The sequence below is a fragment of the Aethalodelphis obliquidens genome, unplaced genomic scaffold, assembly GCF_003676395.1.
Source record: "Aethalodelphis obliquidens isolate GAN/ISIS:26980383/991018 unplaced genomic scaffold, ASM367639v1 scaffold53, whole genome shotgun sequence".
Classification (NCBI taxonomy): Eukaryota; Metazoa; Chordata; class Mammalia; order Artiodactyla; family Delphinidae; genus Aethalodelphis; species Aethalodelphis obliquidens.
Genome location: NW_020837997.1, coordinates 11,907,268 through 11,920,104, shown reverse-complemented (window position 1 = coordinate 11,920,104; position 12,837 = coordinate 11,907,268). Strand labels below are relative to the sequence as shown.

Below are 12,837 nucleotides of genomic sequence, written 5' to 3'. Positions count from 1 at the left end.
CTGTAGTTTGCAGCATGCTGGCTCTCTAGTTGAGGCACGTGGGCTCAGTAGTTGTGGTGCCTGGGCTTAGTTGCCCTGTGTCATGTGGGATCTTAGTTCCCTCACCAGGGATCAAACCCACGTCCCCTGCATTGGAAGGTGGATTCTTAGCCACTGGTCCATCCAGGAAGTCCCCTGAAGTGATTCTTGAATGTTGAGCCAACCTTGCATATCTGGGATAAATACCACTTGCTTATGGTGTATAATTCTTCTATATTACTGGCTTCAATTTGTTAATAATATTATTATTATTATTTTTTTCCTGGTATGCCTCTCACTGTTGTGGCCTCTCCCATTGCATAGCACAGGCTCCGGACGTGCAGGCTCAGCAGCCATAGCTCACGGGCCTAGCCGCTCTGCGGCATGTGGAATCTTCCTGGACTGGGGCACGAACCCGTGTCCCCTGCATCGGCAGGCGGACTCTCAACCACTGCGCCACCAGGGAAGCCCAATTTTGTTAATATTTTTTAAAAAATATTTATTTATTTATTTTGACTGCACTGGGTCTTAGCTGTGGCTTGTGGGATCTTCAATGAAGCATGCGGTCTTCTTAGTTGCGGCGGGCAAACTCTTAGTTGCGGCATGTGGGATCTAGTTCCTCGACCAGGGATCAAACCTGGGCCCCCCGTGGAGTCTTACCCACTGGACTACCAGGGAAGTCCCCAGTTTGTTAATACTTTGTTTGTGATTTTTACATCACTGTTTATGAGAGAGACTGATCTGTAGTTTCCTTGTCATGTCCCTGTCTGGTTTTGTTATTAGGGAAATGCTTATCTTATATAATGAGTTAGTACACATTCCCTCTGCTTCTGTCCTCTGAAACTAATTGTAGAGAATTAATTTCGTCCTTAAATGTTAGGTAGAATTCACCAGTGAACCCATCTGGATCTGGTGTTTTCTGCTTTGGAAGGTTAGTAATTATATTATTTTTTACTTTACTTTTTTACTGAAGTATAGTTGATTTACGATAGTGTGTTAGTTTCAGGTGTACAGCACAGCGATTCAGTTTTATACACACACACGCACACATACATATCTTTTTCAGATTCTTTACTCTTACAGGTTGTTACAAAATATTGAGTATAGTTCCCTGTGCTATAGCGTAGGTCCTTGTTGGTTATCTATTTTATATATAGTAGTGTGTATATGTTAATCCCAACTTCCTAATACATCCCTCTGTCCACGCCCCTTTCTCCTTTGGTAACCATAAGTTTGTTTCCTATGACTGTGAGTCTCTATTTTGGAAATAAGTTCATTTGTATATTTTCTTTTCTTTTACTTATTTACTGTTTTAGATTCTACATATAAGTGATATATAGTATTTGTCTTTCTCTGTCTGGTTTACTTCACTTAGTATGACTATCTCTAGGTCCATCCATGTTGCTGCAAATGGCATTATTTCATTCTTTTTTATGGCTGAGTAATATTCCATTGTATGTGTACCACATCTTCTTTATCCAGTCATCTGTTGATAGAAATTTAGGTTGCTTCCATGTCTTGGCTATTGTAAATAGTGCTGCTGTGAACATTGGGATGTATGTATCTTTTTGAATTACAGTTTTGTCCAGATATATGCCTAGTAGTGGGATTGCTGGATCATATGGTAATTCTGTTTTCAGTTTTTTAAGGACCCTCCATACTGTTTTCCATAGTGGCTGCACCAATTTACATTGCCACCAACAGTGTAGCAAGGTTCCTGGAAGGTTACTGATTGTTCATTCAGTTTCTTTCATAGACATAGGGCTATTCAGATTGTCTATTCTTGTGTGAGTTCTTGCAGGCTGTGTCTTTCAAGAAATAGGGCCATTCCATCAAGGTTATTAAATTTGTGGGTATAGTTATTCATAGTATTCCATTATTACCCTTTCAACATCCATAAGACATGTAATGATATCACCTAGTTCTTTGCTGATAGTAATAATTTCTGTCTTCTCTATTTTTTTCCTATTTAGTGTATGATTTTATTGATCTTTTCAGAGAGCCAGCTTTTGGTTTAGTTGATGTTCTCTACCAATTTCTTGTTTTAAATTTTATTGATTTCTGCTCCAAATTTTAGTATTTTTTTCTTCTGATTATTTTAGATTTAATTTGCCCTTTTTCTAGTTTCTTAAGGTAGAGGTTTAGATTATTGATTTTTAAAAAATTTTTTTTATTATTTTTTTTTGTGGTATGCAGGCATCTCACTGTTGTGGCCTCTCCCATTGCGGAGCACAGGCTCCGGACGCGCAGGCCCAGCGGCCATGGCTCACGGGCCCAGCCGCTCCGCGGCATGTGGGATCTTCCCAGACCAGGGCATGAACCCGTGTCCCCTGCATCGGCAGGCGGACTCTCAACCACTGCGCCACCAGGGAAGCCCGCCAGGCAGATTCTTAACCACTGGGCAGGCGGTTCTTAACCACTGTGCCACCAGGGAAGCCCTGCATCCCTCAAATTTTGATAAGTGTTATTTTCGTTTCCATTAAGTTCAAAATATTTTTTATTTCTCTGGAGATTTCTTCTTTGATCCATTTGTTACTTGGAAGTTTGTTGTTTACGAGTACTTGGGGGACTTTCCAGCTACCTTTATGTTATTTCCAGTTTAATTCCACTGTGGCCTAAGAGCATCCACTGTGATTTCTATTCTTTTAAATTCATTAAGGTTTGTTTTATGGCCCAAATAAGGTCTTTGTTGGCGATGGTCCCGTGTGCACTTGAGAGGATCTGTGTGCTGCTGTCTTTGGATGACGTCGTCTGTACTTGTGAATTATATCCAGTTGTGGATGGTACTGTTGAGTTCATTTATGTTCTTACTCACTTTTTGCCTCCAGGATCTGTCATTTCTGATAGAGATATACTGAAGTCTCTAGCTTAAATAGTGGATTCATCCATTTTTCGATGCTGTCGTATCAGTTTTTGTCTCTATCATGTGGACTCTGTCGTTAGGCGCACACGCACTAAGGGTTGTTATGTCTTCTTGGAGAATCGATGCCTTTATCATCATGTCATGCCTCTCTTTATCTCTGAGGATTTTCCTTCCTCTGAAATCTGCTCTGTGTGAAATACAGCTACTCAGGATTTGTATTTTTTTGTTTTTCTTTTTTTCTTCTTTTTTTTTTGGCTGCGTTGGGTCTTCGTTGCTGTGTGTGGGCTTTCTCTAGTTGCAGTGAGCGGGGGCGGCTTTTTGTTGCGGTGCACGGGCTTCTTATTGAGGTGGCTTCTCTTGTAGTGGAGCACGGGCTCTAGGCATGTGGGCTTCAGTAGTTGTGGCTCGCGGGCTCTAGAGCACAGGGTCCGTAGTTGTGGTGCACGGGCTTATCTGCTCCACAGCATGTGGGATCTTCCAGGACCAGGGTGCGAACCCATGGTCCCTGCATTGGCAGGAGGATTCTTAACCACTGCGCCACCAGGGAAGTCCCTCCAGTTTTCTTTTTTTTTTTTTTTTCCAGTTTTCTTTTGATTGGTGTTAGCATGGTATGTCTCCATCCATTTTCTGTTATTTGCATCTTTAACTTAAAGTGAGTTTCTTATAGACAACCTATGGTTGGGTCTTGTTTCCTTGATCCACTCTGACAATCTCTGTGGTTAGCTCCACGGGTCTTATGTAAGGGGTGCACAAGGGGAAGCAGGGGAGACTGTTGATCACAAGGGCCGCTGGTGAAGTCCTATGAGGAACTTATGTTTGTTCATGACTCTGGGGGCTGCCGTCTAGGGCATGCACTCATGCAAGGGGCTAGTGTCAATTCCAGGACCCTGAAGGCTGCTTGGCCCAACAGAACGGATGCCAGAGCACTGGTACCATGGAGCAGCTTAGCCAAACCCTCGATGATCCATCCTGTGATGCCTCGGCGTCAGGAATAGCAATCCTGAGTAGCAGGTATGTCCAAGGACATAGGTACTGAGGCCACTGGAGCACACATTTAACCAGGGCAACAATGATGAGGCCTGTGATGAAGACTCCATAGAGTTTGAAACCCTTTTCTCAGCCGCTGCTCCTCCAGTGGATGGCAAGACCCACGAGAACAAATCAGGGACCTCAGGGAGTGTGGAGTTGAAATATTTTAGTTCTATTCTGCGTGACCTGTATATCTTAAGACGTCTTCCGGAGGTTGGCCTGTGCTGCCTTGAGTTGTTAAGGTTCCTACAGCAAGAGGTGCCCTGCAAGGAACAGACTCACCTGGTTAATCATCACTGTTTGTGCTAGTGAGTCATGCTGCTGCTGCGTCAGACTCTGAGCCTGGCGGGGCGTCTGCCTGTGGTTGTTTAGGGTGGTTGGTCATTGCTGGGTGGCTTTGTTTCCTTCTAATTAATTTATTTTTGGCTGTGTTGGGGGTTTGTTGCTGCGTGCAGGCTCTTTCTAGTTGCAGTGAGAGGGGCCTATGTTGCGGTGCGCAGGCTTCTCGTTGCGGTGGCTTCACTAGTTGCGGAGCACGGGCTCTAGGCGCGTGGGCTTCAGTAGTTGTGGCTCGCAGGCTCACTAGTTGTGGCGCATGGGCTTAGTTGCTCCGTGGCTCGTGGGATCTTCCTGTAGCAGGGCTTGAACCCGTGTCCCCTGCATGGCCAGGCAGATTCTTAACCACTGGGCAGGCGGTTCTTAACCACTGAGCCACCAGGGAAGCCCTGCATCCCTCAAATTTGGTAAGTGTGATTTCCGTTTTCATTAAGTTCAAAATATTTTTTATTTCTCTGGAGATTTCTTCTTTGATCCATTTGTTACTTGGAAGTTTGTTGTTTACGAGTACTTGGGGGACTTTCCAGCTACCTTTATGTTATTTCCAGTTTAATTCCACTGTGGCCTAAGAGCATCCACTGTGATTTCTATTCTTTTAAATTCATTAAGGTTTGTTTCATGGCCCAAGATCTGGTGTTTCTTGGCGATGGTCCCGTGTGCACTTGAGAGGAATCTGTGTGCTGCTGTCTTTGGATGACGTCGTCCATAGTTGTGAATTATATCCAGTTATGGATCGTACTGTTGAGTTCATTTATCTTCTTACTCACTTTTTGCCTCCAGCATCTGTCATTTCTGATAGAGGTATATTGAAGTCTCTAACTTAAATAGAGGATTCATCCATTTTTCGATGCCGTCGTATCAGTTTTTGTCTCTATCATGTGGACTCTGTTGTTAGGCGCACACGCACTAAGGGTTATGTCTTCTTGGAGAATTGATGCCTTTATCATCATGTCATGCCTCTCTTTATCTCTGAGAATTTTCCTTCCTCTGAAATCTGCTCTGTGTGAAATACAGCTACTCAAGTTTCGTGTGTTTTTCGTTTTTCTTTTTTTTTTTTTTTTTACCGGCTGTGTTGGGTCTTCGTTGCTGTGTGCAGGCTTTCTCTAGTTGAGGTGAGCGGGGGCTGCTCTTTGTTGCAGTGCACGGGCTTCTTACTGCGGTGGCTTCTCTTGTAGCAGAGCACGGGCTCCAGGCATGCGGGCTTCAGTAGTTGTGGCACGCGGGCTCTAGAGTACAGGCTCAGTAGTTGTGGTGTACAGGCTTAGCTGCTCCACGGCATGTGGCATCTTCCAGGACCAGGGCACGAACCCATGGCCCCTGCATTGGCAGGGGGATTCTTAACCACTGCACCACCAGGGAAGCCCCTGCCCTCTCCTGTTTATCACCAAAGGGTGTTTGGTGTAATTTTGCTTCTTTCGAACTTTTAATCAATGGGTATTCCCAGTAATACACTACTGATATCATATTGAAAATGTTTTCTGTCTTTGCCCAGTCTGTTTCACGCAAGCTGGTATCTGAACCTGTGAGTCATCTGATTAACTCATCCATTTGCTCTTGGGGCCTCTGTTGTTTCAAGAGTGTGTGTGTGTTCAGCAGTGCAATTGCAGTCTTGTTTTTATCCTTTTTTTTTTTTTTTTTTTTTTCGGCTGTGCTGCGCAGCTTGTGGGATCTTACTTCTCCGATCAGGGATCAAACCTGGGCCCCCTGCAGTGGAAGTGTGAAGTCTTAACCACTTGACCGCCAGGGAAGTCCCAATTGTTTTTATCCTTAACTGCAAATACATCAGAAATTTTCTTCACGTTGGGGAGAAATCGGTGCATTGAAGATTATGCATCTACAGGTCCCTCAGGGATTTCACACTGTGGCAGTGCCACCTGGGGAGTCGACATCCGAATTGAGCTTGACCTTCATGGCAGAGATGTGGTGCTCCTACCTGTTGGCCTTGAGAATGGGGCCAGAAGCCTGGGATCAAAGGACTGACCCTCACCCATGTTGACATTCTCCAAGATGAGGGGCCACTTACCCTGGCTTCACAGCAAATGAACAGCAGTAGAGAAAACGAGGAGAAAGGATATTACCAGTTCTAACTTTAAAAGGAAGTAAGCCACCGGGAAAGGAAGTGAAAAAACCTAACGCTACAGAAAAGACATCGTTTCCACTCTCTTGGTCTTCCTGCAACTGTCGTCATGTGTTTTACTTCTAGATATATACTAGCCCTCCAATATATCGGCGTTTTATTGAAATAATCAAGTATTTCTCAGACTGAAATGACAAAAAAATGAAAAACCATCTAAGCTTTTTTTTTTTTTTTTTGGGGGCTGTGTTGGGTCTTCATTGCTGCGCGTGGGCCTTCTTTAGTTGTGGCGAGCGGGGGCTACTCTTTGTTGCGGTGAGCAGGCTTCTCACTGGTGGCTTCTCGTTGCGGAGCATGGGCTCTAGGCGCACAGGCTTCAGTAGTTGTGGGTCGCGGGCTCTAGAGCTCAGTCTCAGTAGTTGTGGTGCATGGGCTTAGTTGCCCTGCGGCATCCGGTATCCTGGTTCCCTGACCAGGGATCAAATCTGTGTCCCCTGCATTGGATGGAAGATTCTTAACTAGTGCACCACCAGAGAAGTCCTCCACCTTATATCTATGTCCATGTATCTACACATCCAGAACCTTCCAAGCTTTTGTACAGATCTCCCATTCTAGCTGATGTCCTGTCTCTTCTGCCTGAAAGACTTCCTTTCCCTTTTCTGGCAGTGCCAGTTTGCTGGGAATGGATTCTTTCAGCATTTGTGTGTCTGACTCAGTTGCCGTAGTGTAGAAAGGTGTTTCCTCTCAGTATAGACATTTTCTGTGACATACAGTTTTGCTCTGAGCATTTTAAGTATGTTACAGCAATGTATTTGCACTGGCATTATTTCCAGTGAGAACTCATGTGTCAACCTTCTGTTTGTTCATCTGTGTATTGTGTGTTGTTTTTCTCTGGGTGCTTTGAAGAGATTCTCTTCATTTCTGGTGTTTGTTTTGTTTTGCCTCACTGCATGGCTTGTGGGATCTTAGTTCCCTGGCCAGGGTTGGAACCCAGGCCCTGGGCAGTGAAAGCATGGAGTGCTAACCACCGTACAGCTGGGGAATTCCCTCGTCTCTGGTGTTGAGAAATACAGTTATGACAAGCCTTGGTGTAGATTTCTTTGTTTCCTGTGCTTGGTGATTGTCAGCCTTCTTAGATATGGGCTTTATATTTTTCATTCACTTTGAAACATTCTCAGCAATAATTTTGATTTTTATAGATAGAAGATTTTCTTCTAGCTTCCTTCTCTCATTTGGGAATCTAGTTACATGTGTAGTTAGTTGTTAGGGGTCCTTTCACAGCTCACAGATGCTCTCTACGTTTTTTGATACTTTATTGCAGAGTTCACATCTTTGCAGTAAAGACCCATCCTTTTATGTTCACATCTCTTTTTTCTGCAGTATTTTATCTGCTTTTAATGCCATGCAGAATGTGTGTGTGTGTGTGTGTGTGTGTGTGTGTGTGTGTGTGTAATTTAGTTATTTTTGGCTGCGTTGGGTCTTTGTTGCTGCATGCGGGCTTTCTCTAGTTGTGGCGAGCGGGGGCTACTCTTCGTTGCGGTGCACGGGCTTCTCATTGCGGTGGCCTCTCTTGTTGCAGAGCACAGGCTGTAGGTGTGCGGGCTCAGTAGTGGTGGCTCGTGGGCTCTAGAGTGCAGGCTCAGTAGTTGTGGCGCACGGGCTTAGCTGCTCCGCGGCATGTGGGATCTTCCCGGACCCGGGCTCGAACCCGGTCCCCTTCATTGGCAGGCGGATTCTTAACCACTGCACCACCAGGCAAGTCCCTCCATTCAGTATATTTTTCATCGAAGATGTCATAGTTTCCGTGTCCTGATGTTTGATTTGGGTCTTTTAAAATAATATCTCCATTTCTCTATATAAGGTTTTTGTCATATAGAACAGGGGTCCCCAACCCGCGGGCCTGTTAGGAGCCGGGCCGCACAGCAGGAGGTGAGTGGTGGGCCAGCAAGCGAAGCATCATCTGCCGGTCCCCATTGCTCACGTTACCGCCCGAACCCTCCCCCCTCCCCCCATCCGTGGAAAAACTGTCTTCCACAAAACCGGTTCCTGGTGCCAGAAAGGTTGGGGATCACTGATATAGAAGACAATTATAAAAGTTCCTTCTCTAAGTTTAACATGGTGTCCGTGCTGGGGTGTCTCATCATCATGAGTCTTGCATTTCAACCTTTTAAAAATTTTTATTTCTTTTTTGGCCACACCTGGAGGCACATGAGATCTTAGTTCCCCGATCAGGGATGGAAACCATGCCCCCTGCAGTAGAAGCGCGGAGTCTTAACCACTGGACCGCCAGGGAAGTCCCTACATTTCAGCTTTTTCGAATGCCTTATATTTGATCAGATGCCAGACATTATGAACTTTACCTTGACGGGTGTTTGGTATTTTCATATTCCTGTCAATATTTGATGGATCTGAATTCAGAGAATCCTGCTAACTTCTTTTGGGCCTTGGGTTCAGTGTCAAGAGCTTTGCGCTTCTCCCTCACAGTCAGTTTACACAAAACTTCACACTTACGTCCAAACTAAAAATTCTCCAAGATAACATTCCGATTGGAAAAATAGGCCTGTGTTCTTTTTTATTTTTTAATTTATTATTTTTTATTTTATTTATTATTGGCTGCGTTGAGTCTTTGTTGCTGTGCGCAGGCTTTCTCTAGGTGCGGCGAGTGGGGGCTAGGGTGCAGGGTAGGCCTGTGTTCTCTTAATGGCCTAGTGTTCTTCCAGAAAGATGGCCAGTCAAGACTGGTGGTGGCCGTTCTAATTTCTCTCTGGGTTTCTGACGGTTTGGAAGGTGCATTAAAAAGAATACCAGCTCCCCAGTCCTTCAGTGTTTTCCCATTGTTAACCACCTCTGTAGATCTGATGCTTGTCTCATGTGCCGATAGCCGTGTTGGGCAAGGAAAAGGGAGATAAAATAGTTGTTTCATTTGAAATGGGTGATCTTGATGCAGACGTGGTTCATTTCTAGAGCATTTCTGTCATTTCTTCATAGTGCACATGGGGACAAAATAAACCAGGAATGGTCACAAAGTAACTGCTGGGGAAATAAGTTCAGGATGTCAGAGGTGCTTGGGGAATTCCCTGGCAGTCCAGTGCTTAAGACTCCATGCGTCCACTTGAGGGGGCGTGGGTTCAATCTGTGGTCGGGGAACTAGGATCTTGCATGCTGCCGTGGCTTGGCAAAAAAAGAAAGAAAAAAAATGTCACAGGTGCTGTTAGATCTTCGGGATGTGATGAGATCAGTGAACAAGAGGACTCTGGATAGAGTGGAGAGGTCTGACTCCTAAGGCTTAGATTTGAAGCTGGAGGACGACAGAGCCCTGGGTGAACGTAGTATGATTGAGTGCAGTTCCCCTGGGCTGTGAGCTGCACCAGCCTTCCTGCTTGTACTGGAGGACGTGGGTTTGTTGCTCTAACATATGTGTCCTGTTTCAGGACTCGGTGGTCTCTGAGGATGTGGCTGCGGACTTCACCTGGGCAGAGTGGGCTTTGCTAAGTCCTGTTCAGAGGAACTCTACAGAGATGTGAGGCTTCGAGCCTTCAGGAACTTGGCCTCAGCAGGTAGGGGTGGCATCATTCCTTCACTTGTCCTTTTAGAGAACAACCTATCTTACTCTGTTGACCTTGTTCCAAGATTAGGGCTGAGAAGCGGGCACACGTTAGCAGACACACAGACGTGGTCAGAGGCCTCATGGAGTCTTGAGACTAATGAACAGCTTTACTGTGAAAACAAAGATCTGCTTAAACTTCTTTTAAGATGTTTGAAGCTGACTTTTTAAAAGAATATTTTTTTGGCTGCACTGGGTCTTAGTTGCGGCACACGGGATCTTCGTTGCCACGTGTGAGATCTTCCTTGCAGCATGCGGTTATCTAGTTCCCCCACCAGGGATCGAACCCGGGCCCCCCCTGCATTGGGAGCGTGGAGCCTTAACCACTGGACCACCAGGAAGTCCCTAAGCTGACTTCTTATTTCTCTCTTGAGGCTCCTTAAACTGATAAGCGAGCATAGTTTTCAAATGTTGGGTTGGGGCACCCTTATCCGAGGATTACTATGCTTAAAACACACTGCAGCATCAAAAACATGAACAGTCACAAATATTGGGAAATGTGTCGTTATAAAAATCGTGAAAAACTATCATCATTAATGATTATGAATTTTTAAAAATATTTATTTATTTATTTTTGGCTGCGTTGGATCTTTGTTGCGGTGTGTGGGCTTCTCATTGCCGTGGCTTCTTTAGTTGCGGAGCATGGGCTCTAGGTGCGCGGACTTCAGTAGTTGTGGCTCGCGGGCTCAGTAGTTATGGCTTACGGGCTCTAGAACGCAGGCTCGGTAGTTGTGGCATGTGGGCTCAGTTGCTCCGCGGCATGTGGGCTCTTCCCAGACCAGGGCTGGAATCCGTGTCCCCTGCTTTGGCAGGTGGATGCTTAAACCCTGTGCCACCAGGGAAGCCCGATTATGAATTGTTAATGTACTTCGTCCATATGTGGGACAACAGTGCTGTAGATGATCAGTGGGGAGAAACCAAAGCGAGACTACAGTCTTACTGTGAAACAAAGACACGCTGCTGGAGTCGAATCCTACAAATGTACCGAGTGCTGGGGGGCTTCAGTGGATACCCAAGTCTAGAGCCCCGCCTTCAGTGTGAGGCTGGGCAGACGGGTCTCGTATCTAAGCGCTGATGTGAGATCTCACGCTGTAGACAAAACCTATCCGTGTCAGGAATGTGGGACGGCCTTTCCTTTTCTCTCCTCTTCAGAAACATGTCTCCCTGGTAAATGCCACGTGAGGAATGTGGCAGAACTCTACCGTCACTCATCTTTTCAGACATGGGAGTGGTCACAAGTGAGCAGAAAACCTATGAAGGGAAAGAACATGGCAAGGTTCTTACTTATTGCTGTGTCCTTAGAAGACCCGTGACTACTCATAATGGAATAAAGTCTTGGGAATATAAGGAATGCGGGGAAGGCTCTCGTCGTCATTACACGATATATAAAAGCACTCACCTTGTAAGTGTGAGACGTGGGAGAACCTTTATTCCTTCCTCACACCCAGCAGCACAGTTACGGTGGAATAGCGTCCGCTTACTGACTGCAGTGAGTCCACGAGGAGCCGTGTGTTCGCTCGGGAGGACGGTGTGAGAGACCTGATCAGGGGATCTCGCTCCGTGTTCGCCAGGTTTGTGGAAGGAGCAAGGAAGCAGGATTTGTGGATTGGACGTACTCATAGGGTAGTGTATGGAAAGGATTTTAGGAATTCTCACCTACAGAGCTGGAAAAATGGAGTGGAGCTAACTTGTAATTGGGGAAAGTGGAGAAAGTTCCTCCAAATATTGATACAATAGGTTTGAGAGCTGGTCTTATTTTTGGTTTGGGCAATACTTTTTGTGTTTTTAGACATGACTGTGCAGTGGCCTTCTGGGTGTTCTCCATCCCCATCAGAGCGGTAGTGTGGTTTTATGCCCCACGGATTGTTTAACAGAACCCGCCGACCATTCAGTGAGCACCGGCAGTATGTGCCAGGACAGCTGTTGGGCTGTCAGGCAGCCCGTTCTTTTGTCCACAAGCAGATGAAGTCCAGCTTCAAGACCCTACTGTGTGGTACCCAGAACTTTATTACAGATTTTGTCCAGAGAATGTCTGTACTTGGAATAGGATTAGTCTCGCCTGCCTTTTTTTTTTTTTTTTTGATGCAAAATGATCAGATGACTCCTCTGATGCGACAATGGCTGTGCAGTTGCATTTATTTATTTCTTCCTTTTTGCGGTACGCGGGCCTCTCACTGTTGTGGCCTCTCCCGTTGCGGAGCACAGGCTCCGGACGCGCAGGCTCAGCGGCCATGGCTCACGGGCCCAGCTGCTCTGCGGCATGTGGGATCTTCCCGGACCGGGTCACGAACCTGTGTCCCCTGCATCGGCAGGCGGACTCTCAACCACTTTGCCACCGGGGAAGCCCTGCATTTATTTTTTTAAAATATTTATTTGGCTGCACTGGGTCTTAGTTGCGGCACATGCGATCTTTATTAGTTGTGGCACACGGGATCTTTAGTTGTGACATGTGGGCTCTTAGTTGTCACATGCGGGATCTAGTTCCGTGACCAGGGATCGAACTCGGGTCCCCTGCATTGGGAGCGTGGAGTCTTAACCACTGGACCACCAGGGAAGTCCCTGCAGTGGCATTTAAACCTCTAAACAGAGTAGGGCAACTGTAACACAGAAATTTCCTAGAAATAAAAATGTTTTTTCCCCGAAGACAGGGTCCTAGGTTACCAAACACAGTCAATGGAAATATCCCCAAATCTAGACGGTCTTTTGCAAAGATCTGCATGGCTTTGTAAAAAAATCGAGATGAAATTCACAAACCTACAGCTAACCGTTTAATAATATACAATTTGGTCCGTTCACTGTGTTGTGCAACCACCGTCTCTAATGTGAAAGCCTCTTCCTCACGCCAGGACACCCTGTGCCCTTTAAGCAGTGGCTCCCTATTTCCCCTGTAGCCTTCCTGGCAAGCGCTCATCT

General features: G+C 45.8%; 1 long non-coding RNA gene across 4 annotated transcripts in view; it reads left to right on the top strand.

Moving 5' to 3' along the window:
• The window catches only part of LOC113608742 (uncharacterized), a 54,596-nt gene that overhangs the window by 13,641 nt on the left and 28,118 nt on the right, over positions 1–12,837 (top strand). For all 4 annotated transcript variants that reach the window (XR_003428409.1, XR_003428410.1, XR_003428407.1 and 1 more), the window contains one exon: positions 9,752–9,877. This is a non-coding gene — a long non-coding RNA (uncharacterized LOC113608742). The remainder of the gene's footprint in view (positions 1–9,751; positions 9,878–12,837) is intronic.